Here is a 13040-nt window from a genome sequence, read left to right as displayed (position 1 = left end):
ATTGTATGGGTGTGTGTTACATTACATTCACTAGTAGGAGTGAGAAAAACATCACGGGGTGGTGTGAATCGGAGGGTCTGAATTAGGAAAGGCAGTGAGTGGCAATATAGGATGGAGAAAAGCCCCGCGGGGTGGTCAGCATGGGGAAGTCAGGGAACATGCAATGGCAATGTAGGATAGGATTCTGAAAAATATCGCGGGGTGGTGCGCATTGTATGGGTGTGTGTTACATTACATTCACTAGTAGGAGTGAGAAAAACATCATGGGGTGTTGCGCATTGTATGGGTGTGTGTTACATTACATTCACTAGTAGGAGTGAGAAAAACATCACGGGGTGGTGCGCATTGTATGGGTGTGTGTTACATTACATTCACTAGTAGGAGTGAGAAAAACATCACGGGGTGGTGCACATTGTATGGGTGTGTGTTACATTATATTCACTAGTAGGAGTGAGAAAAACATCACGGGGTGGTGCGCATTGTATGGGTGTGTGTTACATTAGATTCACTAGTAGGAGTGAGAAAAACATCACGGGGTGGTGCGCATTGTATGGGTGTGTGTTACATTACATTCACTAGTAGGAGTGAGAAAAACATCACGGGGTGGTGCGCATTGTATGGGTGTGTGTTACATTAGATTCACTAGTAGGAGTGAGAAAAACATCACGGGGTGGTGCGCATTGTATTGGTGTGTGTTACATTAGATTCACTAGTAGGAGTGAGAAAAACATCACAGGGTGGTGCGCATTGTATTGGTGTGTGTTACATTACATTCACTAGTAGGAGTGAGAAAAACATCACGGGGTGGTTCGCATTGTATGGGTGTGTGTTACATTACATTCACTAGTAGGAGTGAGAAAAACATCACGGGGTGGTGGGCATTGTATGGGTGTGTGTTACATTACATTCACTAGTAGGAGTGAGAAAAACATCACGGGGTGGTGTGAATCGGAGGGTCTGAATTAGGAAAGGCAGTGTGTGGCAATATAGGATGGAGAAAAGCCCCGCGGGGTGGTCAGCATGGGGAAGTCAGGGAACATGCAATGGCAATGTAGGATAGGATTCTGAAAAATATCGCGGGGTGGTGCGCATTGTATGGGTGTGTGTTACATTAGATTCACTAGTAGGAGTGAGAAAAACATCACGGGGTGGTGCGCATTGTATGGGTGTGTGTTACATTACATTCACTAGTAGGAGTGAGAAAATCATCACGGGGTGGTGCGCATTGTATGGGTGTGTGTTACATTACATTCACTCATAGGAGTGAGAAAAACATCACGGGGTGGTGCGCATTGTATGGGTGTGTGTTACATTAGATTCACTAGTAGGAGTGAGAAAAACATCACGGGGTGGTGCGCATTGTATGGGTGTGTGTTACATTACATTCACTCGTAGGAGTGAGAAAAACATCACGGGGTGGTGCGCATTGTATGTGTGTGTGTTACATTACATTCACTAATAGGAGTGAGAAAAACATCACGGGGTGGTGTGAATCGGAGGGTCTGAAATAGGAAAGGCAGTGAGTGGCAATGTAGGATGGAGAAAAGCCCCGCGGGGTGGTCACCATGGGGAGGTCAGGGAACATGCAGTGGCAATGTAGGATAGGATTCTGAAAAACATCGCGGGGTGGTGCGCATTGTATGGGTGTGTGTTACATTAGATTCACTAGTAGGAGTGAGTCAAACATAACGGGGTGGTGCGCATTGTATGGGTGTGTGTTACATTACATTCACTAGTAGGAGTGAGAAAAACATCACGGGGTGGTGCGCATTGTATGGGTGTGTGTTACATTATATTGACTCGTAGGAGTGAGAAAAACATCACGGGGTGGTGCGCATTGTATGGGTGTGTGTTACATTACATTCACTAGTAGGAGTGAGAAAAACATCACGGGGTGGTGCGCATTGTATGGGTGTGTGTTACATTACATTCACTAGTAGGAGTGAGAAAAACATCACGGGGTGGTGCGCATTGTATGGGTGTGTGTTACTTTACATTCACTACTAGGAGTGAGAAAAACATCACGGGGTGGTGCGCATTGTATGGGTGTGTGTTACATTACATTCACTAGTAGGAGTGAGAAAAACATCACGGGGTGGTGTGCATTGTATGGGTGTGTGTTACATTACATTCACTAGTAGGAGTGAGAAAAACATCACGGGGTGGTGCGCATTGTATTGGTGTGTGTTACATTAGATTCACTAGTAGGAGTGAGAAAAACATCACAGGGTGGTGCGCATTGTATTGGTGTGTGTTACATTACATTCACTAGTAGGAGTGAGAAAAACATCACGGGGTGGTTCGCATTGTATGGGTGTGTGTTACATTACATTCACTAGTAGGAGTGAGAAAAACATCACGGGATGGTGCGCATTGTATGGGTGTGTGTTACATTACATTCACTAGTAGGAGTGAAAAAAACATCACGGGGTGGTGTGAATCGGAGGGTCTGAATTAGGAAAGGCAGTGAGTGGCAATATAGGATGGAGAAAAGCCCCGCGGGGTGGTCAGCATGGGGAAGTCAGGGAACATGCAATGGCAATGTAGGATAGGATTCTGAAAAATATCGCGGGGTTGTGCGCATTGTATGGGTGTGTGTTACATTAGATTCACTAGTAGGAGTGAGACAAACATCACGGTGTGGTGCGCATTGTATGGGTTTGTGTTACATTACATTCACTAGTAGGAGTGAGAAAAACATCACGGGGTGGTGCGCATTGTATGGGTGTGTGTTACATTACATTCACTAGTAGGAGTGAGAAAAACATCACGGGGTGGTGCGCATTGTATGGGTGTGTGTTACATTACATTCACTAGTAGGAGTGAGAAAAACATCACGAGGTGGTGAGCATTGTATGGGTGTGTGTTACATTACATTCACTAGTAGGAGTGAGAAAAACATCACGGGGTGGTGCGCATTGTATTGGTGTGTGTTACATTACATTCACTCGTAGGAGTGCGAAAAACATCACGGGGTGGTGCGCATTGTATGGGTGTGTGTTACATTACATTCACTAGTAGGAGTGAGAAAAACATCACGGGGTGGTGCGCATTGTATGGGTGTGTGTTACTTTACATTCACTAGTAGGAGTGAGAAAAACATCACGGGGTGGTGCGCATTGTATGGGTGTGTGTTACATTACATTCACTAGTAGGAATGAGAAAATCATCCCGGGGTGGTGCGCATTGTATGGGTGTGTGTTACATTACATTCACTCGTAGGAGTGAGAAAAACATCACGGGGTGGTGTGCATTGTATGGGTGTGTGTTACATTATATTGACTCGTAGGAGTGAGAAAAACATCACGGGGTGGTGCGCATTGTATGGGTGTGTGTTACATTACATTCACTAGTAGGAGTGAGAAAAACATCACGGGGTGGTGCGCATTGTATGGGTGTGTGTTACATTACATTCACTAGTAGGAGTGAGAAAAACATCACGGGGTGGTGCGCATTGTATGGGTGTGTGTTACATTACATTCACTACTAGGAGTGAGAAAAACATCACGGGGTGGTGGGCATTGTATGGGTGTGTGTTACATTACATTCACTAGTAGGAGTGAGAAAAACATCACGGGGTGGTGCGCATTGTATGGGTGTGTGTTACATTAGATTCACTAGTAGGAGTGAGAAAAACATCACGGGGTGGTGCGCATTGTATGGGTGTGTGTTACATTACATTCACTAGTAGGAGTGAGAAAAACATCACGGGGTGGTGCGCATTGTATTGGTGTGTGTTACATTAGATTCACTAGTAGGAGTGAGAAAAACATCACAGGGTGGTGCGCATTGTATTGCTGTGTGTTATATTACATTCACTAGTAGGAGTGAGAATAACATCACGGGGTGGTTCGCATTGTATGGGTGTGTGTTACATTACATTCACTAGTAGGAGTGAGAAAAACATCACGGGGTGGTGCGCATTGTATGGGTGTGTGTTACATTACATTCACTAGTAGGAGTGAGAAAAACATCACGGGGTGGTGTGAATCGGAGGGTCTGAATTAGGAAAGGCAGTGAGTGGCAATATAGGATGGAGAAAAGCCCCGCGGGGTGGTCAGCATGGGGAAGTCAGGGAACATGCAATGGCAAAGTAGGATAGGATTCTGAAAAACATCGCGGGGTGGTGCGCATTGTATGGGTGTGTGTTACATTAGATTCACTAGTAGGAGTGACAAAAACATCATGGGGTGGTGCGCATTGTATGGGTGTGTGTTACATTACATTCACTAGTAGGAGTGAGAAAATCATCACGGGGTGGTGCGCATTGTATGGGTGTGTGTTACATTACATTCACTCGTAGGAGTGAGAAAAACATCACGGGGTGGTGCGCATTGTATGGGTGTGTGTTACATTAGATTCACTAGTAGGAGTGAGAAAAACATCACGGGGTGGTGCGCATTGTATCGTTGTGTGTTACATTACATTCACTAGTAGGAGTGAGAAAAACATCACGGGGTGGTGCGCATTTTATGTGTGTGTGTTACATTACATTCACTAATAGGAGTGAGAAAAACATCACGGGGTGGTGTGAATCGGAGGGTCTGAAATAGGAAAGGCAGTGAGTGGCAATGTAGGATGGAGAAAAGCCCCGCGGGGTGTTCACCATGGGGAGGTCAGGGAACATGCAGTGGCAATGTAGGATAGGATTCTGAAAAACATCGCGGGGTGGTGCGCATTGTATGGGTGTGTGTTACATTAGATTCACTAGTAGGAGTGAGACAAACATCACGGGGTGGTGCGCATTGTATGGGTGTGTGTTACATTACATTCACTAGTAGGAGTGAGAAAAACATCACGGGGAGGTGCGCATTGTATGGGTGTGTGTTACATTACATTCACTAGTAGGAGTGCGAAAAACATCACGGGGTGGTGCGCATTGTTTGGGTGTGTGTTACTTTTCATTCACTAGTAGGAGTGAGAAAAACATCACGGGGTGGTGCGCATTGTATGGGTGTGTGTTACTTTTCATTCACTAGTAGGAGTGAGAAACACATCACGGGGTGGTGCGCATTGTATGGGTGTGTGTTACATTACATTCACTAGTAGGAGTGAGAAAATCATCCCGGGGTGGTGCGCATTGTATGGGTGTGTGTTACATTACATTCACTCGTAGGAGTGAGAAAAACATCACGGGGTGGTGTGCATTGTATGGGTGTGTGTTACATTATATTCACTCATAGGAGTGAGAAAAACATCACGGGGTGGTGCGCATTGTATGGGTGTGTGTTACATTACATTCACTAGTAGGAGTGAGAAAAACATCACGGGGTGGTGCGCATTGTATGGGTGTGTGTTACATTACATTCACTAGTAGGAGTGAGAAAAACATCACGGGGTGGTGCGCATTGTATGGGTGTGTGTTACATTACATTCACTACTAGGAGTGAGAAAAACATCACGGGGTGGTGCGCATTGTATGGGTGTGTGTTACATTACATTCACTAGTAGGAGTGAGAAAAACATCACGGGGTGGTGCGCATTGTATGGGTGTGTGTTACATTACATTCACTAGTAGGAGTGAGAAAAACATCACGGGGTGGTGCGCATTGTATGGGTGTGTGTAACATTACATTCACTAGTAGGAGTGAGAAAAACATCACGGGGTGGTGCGCATTGTATTGGTGTGTGTTACATTAGATTCACTATAGGAGTGAGAAAAACATCACAGGGTGGTGCGCATTGTATTGGTGTGTGTTACATTACATTCACTAGTAGGAGTGAGAAAAACATCAGGGGTGGTTCGCATTGTATGGGTGTGTGTTACATTACATTCACTAGTAGTAGTGAGAAAAACATCACGGGGTGGTGCGCATTGTATGGGTGTGTGTTACATTACATTCACTAGTAGGAGTGAGAAAAACATCACGGGGTGTTGTGAATCGGAGGGTCTGAATTAGGAAAGGCAGTGAGTGGCAATATAGGATGGAGAAAAGCCCCGCGGGGTGGTCAGCATGGGGAAGTCAGGGAACATGCAATGGCAATGTAGGATAGGATTCTGAAAAACATCGCGGGGTGGTGCGCATTGTATGGGTGTGTGTTACATTAGATTCACTAGTAGGACTGAGAAAAACATCACGGGGTGGTGCGCATTGTATGGGTGTGTGTTACATTACATTCACTCGTAGGAGTGAGAAAAACATCACGGGGTGGTGCGCATTGTTTGGGTGTGTGTTACATTACATTCACTAGTAGGAGTGAGAAAAACATCACGGGGTGGTGCGCATTGTATGGGTGTGTGTTACATTACATTCACTCGTAGGAGTGAGAAAATCACCACGGGGTGGTGCGCATTGTATGGGTGTGTGTTACATTACATTCACTCGTAGGAGTGAGAAAAACATCACGGGGTGGTGCGCATTGTATGGGTGTGTGTTTCATTACATTCACTAGTAGGAGTGAGAAAAACAGCACCAGGTGGTGCGCATTGTATGGGTGTGTGTTACATTACATTCACTCGTAGGAGTGAGAAAAATATCACGGGGTGGTGCGCATTGTATGGGTGTGTGTTTCATTACATTCACTAGTAGGAGTGAGAAAAACAGCACCAGGTGGTGCGCATTGTATGGGTGTGTGTTACATTACATTCACTCGTAGGAGTGAGAAAAATATCACGGGGTGGTGCGCATTGTATGGGTGTGTGTTACATTACATTCACTCGTAGGAGTGAGAAAAATATCACGGGGTGGTGCGTATTGTATGGGTGTGTGTTTCATTACATTCACTAGTAGGAGTGAGAAAAATATCACGGGGTGGTGCGCATTGTATGGGTGTGTGTTTCATTACATTCACTAGTAGGAGTGAGAAAAACAGCACCAGGTGGTGCGCATTGTATGGGTGTGTGTTACATTACATTCACTCGTAGGAGTGAGAAAAATATCACGGGGTGGTGCGCATTGTATGGGTGTGTGTTACATTACATTCACTCGTAGGAGTGAGAAAAATATCACGGGGTGGTGCGTATTGTATGGGTGTTACATTACATTCACTAGTAGGAGTGAGAAAAACATCACGGGGTGGTTCACATTGTATGGGTGTGTGTTACATTACATTCACTACTAGGAGTGAGAAAAACATCACGGGGTGGTGTGAATCGGAGGGTCTGAATTAGGAAAGGCAGTGAGTGGCAATGTAGCATGGAGAAAAGCCCCGCGGGGTGGTCAGCATGGGGAGGTCAGGGAACATGCAGTGGCAATGTAGGATAGGATTCTGAAAAACATCGCGGGGTGGTGCGCATTGTATGGGTGTGTGTTACATTAGATTCACTAGTAGGAGTGAGAAAAATATCACGGGATGGTGCGCATTGTATGGGTGTGTGTTACATTACATTCACTAGTAGGAGTGAGAAAAACATCACAGGGTGGTGCGCATTGTATGGGTGTGTGTTACATTACATTCACTAGTAGGAGTGAGAAAAACATCACGGGGTGGTGCGCATTGTATGGGTGTGTGTTACATTACATTCACTAATAGGAGTGAGAAAAACATCACGGGGTGGTGTGAATCGGAGGGTCTGAATGAGGATAGGCAGTGAGTGGCAATGTAGGATGGAGAAAAGCCCCGCGGGGTGGTCAGCATGGGGAGGTCAGGGAACATGCAGTGGCAATGTAGGATAGGATTCTGAAAAACATCGCGGGGTGGTGCGCATTGTATGGGTGTGTGTTACATTACATTCACTAGTAGGAGTGAGAAAATCATCAAGGGGTGGTGCGCATTGTATGGGTGTGTGTTACATTACATTCACTAGTAGGAGTGAGAAAAACATCACGGGGTGGTGCGCATTGTATGGGTGTGTGTTACATTAGATTCACTAGTAGGAGTGAGAAAAACATCACGGGGTGGTGCGCATTGTATGGGTGTGTGTTACATTACATTCACTAGTAGGAGTGAGAAAAACATCATGGGGTGGTGGGCATTTTATGGGTGTGTGTTACATTACATTCACTAGTAGGAGTGAGAAAAACATCACGGGGTGGTGCGCATTGTATGGGTGTGTGTTACATTACATTCACTCGTAGGAGTGAGAAAAACATCACGGGGTGGTGCGCATTGTATGGGTGTGTGTTACATTATATTCACTCGTAGGTGTGAGAAAAACATCACGGGGTGGTGCGCATTGTATGGGTGTTACATTACATTCACTAGTAGGAGTGAGAAAAACATCACGGGGTGGTGCGCATTGTATGGGTGTGTGTTACATTACATTCACTACTAGGAGTGAGAAAAACATCACGGGGTGGTGTGAATCGGAGGGTCTGAATTTGGAAAGGCAGTGAGTGGCAATGTAGCATGGAGAAAAGCCCCGCTGGGTGGTCAGCATGGGGAGGTCAGGGAACATGCTGTGGCAATGTAGGATAGGATTCTGAAAAACATCGCGGGGTGGTGCGCATTGTATGGGTGTGTGTTACATTACATTCACTAGTAGGAGTGAGAAAAACATCACGGGGTGGTGCGCATTGTATGGGTGTGTGTTACATTACATTCACTAGTAGGAGTGAGAAAAACATCACGGGGTGGTGCGCATTGTATGGGTGTGTGTTACATTAGATTCACTAGTAGGAGTGAGAAAAACATCACGGGGTGGTGCGCATTGTATGGGTGTGTGTTACATTACATTCACTAATAGGAGTGAGAAAAACATCACGGGGTGGTGTGAATCGGAGGGTCTGAATGAGGATAGGCAGTGAGTGGCAATGTAGGATGGAGAAAAGCCCCGCGGGGTGGTCAGCATGGGGAGGTCAGGGAACATGCAGTGGCAATGTAGGATAGGATTCTGAAAAACATCGCGGGGTGGTGCGCATTGTATGGGTGTGTGTTACATTAGATTCACAAGTAGGAGTGAGAAAAACATCATGGGGTGGTGCGCATTGTATGGGTGTGTGTTACATTACATTCACTAGTAGGAGTGAGAAAAATATCACGGGGTGGTGCGCATTGTATGGGTGTGTGTTACATTACATTCACTCGTAGGAGTGAGAAAAACATCACGGGGTGGTGCGCATTGTATGGGTGTGTGTTACATTAGATTCACTAGTAGGAGTGAGAAAAACATCACGGGGTGGTGCGCATTGTATGGGTGTGTGTTACATTACATTCACTAGTAGGAGTGAGAAAAACATCACGGGGTGGTGCGCATTGTATGGGTGTGTGTTACATTACATTCACTAGTAGGAGTGAGAAAATCATCACGGGGTGGTGCGCATTGTATGGGTGTGTGTTACATTACATTCACTCGTAGGAGTGAGAAAAACATCATGGGGTGGTGTGCATTGTATGGGTGTGTGTTACATTACATTCACTCGTAGGAGTGAGAAAAACATAACGGGGTGGTGCGCATTGTATGGGTGTGTGTTACATTACATTCACTAGTAGGAGTGAGAAAAACATCACGGGGTGGTGCGCATTGTATGGGTGTGTGTTACATTACATTCACTACTAGGAGTGAGAAAAACATCACGTGGTGGTGCGCATTGTATGGGTATGTGTTACATTACATTCACTAGTAGGAGTGAGAAAAACATCACGGGGTGGTGCGCATTTTATGGGTGTGTGTTACATTAGATTCACTAGTAGGAGTGAGAAAAACATCACGCGGTGGTGCCCATTGTACGGGTGTGTGTTACATTACATTCACTACTAGGAGTGAGAAAAACATCACGGTGTGGTGCGCATTGTATGGGTGTGTGTTACATTAGATTCACTAGTAGGAGTGAGAAAAACATCACGCGGTGGTGCGCATTGTATCGGTGTGTGTTACATTACATTCACTAGTAGGAGTGAGAAAAACATCACGGGGTGGTGCGCATTGTATGGGTGTGTGTTACATTACATTCACTAGTAGGAGTGAGAAAAACATCACGGGGTGGTGCGCATTGTATGGGTGTGTGTTACATTACATTCACTAGTAGGAGTGAGAAAAACATCACGGGGTGGTGCGCATTGTATGGGTGTGTGTTACATTACATTCACTAGTAGGAGTGAGAAAAACATCACGGGGTGGTGCGCATTGTATGGGTGTGTGTTACATTACATTCACTAATAGGAGTGAGAAAAACATCATGGGGTGGTGTGAATCGGAGGGTCTGAATTAGGAAAGGCAGAGAGTGGCAATGTAGGATGTAGAAAAGCCCCGCGGGGTGGTCAGCATGGGGAGGACACGGAACATGCAGTGGCAATGTAGGATAGGTTTCTGAAAAACATCGCGGGGTGGTGCGCATTGTATGGGTGTGTGTTACATTAGTTTCACTAGTAGGAGTGAGAAAAACATCACGGGGTGGTGCGTATTGTATGGGTGTGTGTTACATTACATTCACTAGTAGGAGTGAGAAAAACATCACGGGGTGGTGCGCATTGTATGGGTGTGTGTTACATTACATTCACTAGTAGGAGTGAGAAAAACATCACGGGGTGGTGCGCATTTTATGGGTGTGTGTAACATTAGATTCACTAGTAGGAGTGAGAAAAACATCACGGGGTGGTGCGCATTGTATGGGTGTGTGTTACATTACATTCACTAGTAGGAGTGAGAAAAACATCACGGGGTGGTGCGCATTGTATGGGTGTGTGTTACATTACATTCACTAGTAGGAGTGAGAAAAACATCACGGTGTGGTGCGCATTGTATGGGTGTGTGTTACATTACATTCATTAGTAGGAGTGAGAAAAACATCACGGGGTGGTGCGCATTGTATGGGTGTGTGTTACATTATATTCACTCGTAGGAGTGAGAAAAACATCACGGGGTGGTGCGCATTGTATGTGTGTGTGTTACATTACATTCACTAATAGGAGTGAGAAAAACATCACGGGCTGGTGTGAATCGGAGGGTCTGAATTAGGAAAGGCAGTGAGTGGCAATGTAGGATGGAGAAAAGCCCGCGGGGTGGTCAGCATGGGGAGGTCAGGGAACATGCAGTGGCAATGTAGGATAGGATTCTGAAAAACATCGCGGGGTGGTGCGCATTGTATGGGTGTGTGCTACATTAGATTCACTAGTAGGAGTGAGACAAACATCACGGGGTGGTGCGCATTGTATGGGTGTGTGTTACATTACATTCACTAGTAGGAGTGAGAAAAACATCACGGGGTGGTGCGCATTGTATGGGTGTGTGTTACATTACATTCACTAGTAGGAGTGAGGAAAACATCACGGGGTGGTGCGCATTGTATGGGTGTGTGTTACATTACATTCACTAGTAGGAGTGAGAAAATCATCACGGGGTGGTGCGCATTGTATGGGTGTGTGTTACATTAGATACACTAGTAGGAGTGAGAAAAACATCACACGGTGGTGCACATTGTATTGGTGTGTGTTACATTACATTCACTAGTAGGAGTGAGAAAAACATCATGGGGTGGTTCGCATTGTATGGGTGTGTGTTACATTACATTCACTAGTAGGAGTGAGAAAAACATCACGGGGTGGTGCGCATTGTATGGGTGTGTGTTACATTACATTCACTAGTAGGAGTGAGAAAAACATCACGGTTTGGTGTGAATCGGAGGGTCTGAATTAGGAAAGGCAGTGAGTGGCAATATAGGATGGAGAAAAGCCCCGCGGGTTGGTCAGCATGGGGAAGTCAGGGAACATGCAGTGGCAATGTAGGATAGGATTCTGAAAAACATCACGGGGTGGTGCGCATTGTATGGGTGTGTGTTACATTAGATTCACTAGTAGGAGTGAGAAAAACATCACGGGGTGGTGTGAATCGGAGGGTCTGAATTATGAAAGGCAGTGAGTGGCAATATAGGATGGAGAAAAGCCCCGCGGGTTGGTCAGCATGGGGAAGTCAGGGAACATGCAGTGGCAATGTAGGATAGGATTCTGAAAAACATCGCGGGGTGGTGCGCATTGTATGGGTGTGTGTTACATTAGATTCACTAGTGGGAGTGAGAAAAACATCACGCGGTGGTGCGCATTGTATGGGTGTGTGTTACATTACATTCACTAGTAGGAGTGAGAAAATCATCACGGGGTGGTGCGCATTGTATGGGTGTGTGTTACATTACATTCACTCGTAGGAGTGAGAAAAACATCACGGGGTGGTGTGAATCGGAGGGTCTGAATTAGGAAAGGCAGAGAGTGGCAATGTAGGATGGAGAAAAGCCCCGCGGGGTGGTCAGCATGGGGAGGACACGGAACATGCAGTGGCAATGTAGGATAGGTTTCTGAAAAACATCGCGGGGTGGTGCGCATTGTATGGGTGTGTGTTACATTAGTTTCACTAGTAGGAGTGAGAAAAACATCACGGGGTGGTGCGCATTGTATGGGTGTGTGTTACATTACATTCACTAGTAGGAGTGAGAAAAACATCACGGGGTGGTGCGCATTGTATGGGTGTGTGTTACATTACATTCACTAGTAGGAGTGAGAAAAACATCACGGGGTGGTGCGCATTTTATGGGTGTGTGTAACATTAGATTCACTAGTAGGAGTGAGAAAAACATCACGGGGTGGTGCGCATTGTATGGGTGTGTGTTACATTACATTCACTAGTAGGAGTGAGAAAAACATCACGGGGTGGTGCGCATTGTATGGGTGTGTGTTACATTACATTCACTAGTAGGAGTGAGAAAAACATCACGTGGTGGTGCGCATTGTATGGGTGTGTGTTACATTACATTCATTAGCAGGAGTGAGAAAAACATCACGGGGTGGTGCGCATTGTATGGGTGTGTGTTACATTATATTCACTCGTAGGAGTGAGAAAAACATCACGGGGTGGTGCGCATTGTATGTGTGTGTGTTACATTACATTCACTAATAGGAGTGAGAAAAACATCACGGGCTGGTGTGAATCAGAGGGTCTGAATTAGGAAAGGCAGTGAGTGGCAATGTAGGATGGAGAAAAGCCCGCGGGGTGGTCAGCATGGGGAGGTCAGGGAACATGCAGTGGCAATGTAGGATAGGATTCTGAAAAACATCGCGGGGTGGTGCGCATTGTATCGGTGTGTGCTACATTAGATTCACTAGTAGGAGTGAGACAAACATCACGGGGTGGTGCGCATTGTATGGGAGTGTGTTACATTACATTCACAAGT

This window comes from Cavia porcellus, unplaced genomic scaffold, assembly GCF_034190915.1.
Source record: "Cavia porcellus strain 051 isolate PalLab524CR breed Dunkin Hartley unplaced genomic scaffold, mCavPor4.1 scaffold_63, whole genome shotgun sequence".
Lineage (NCBI taxonomy): Eukaryota > Metazoa > Chordata > Mammalia > Rodentia > Caviidae > Cavia > Cavia porcellus.
This window is presented reverse-complemented; position numbering follows the sequence as displayed.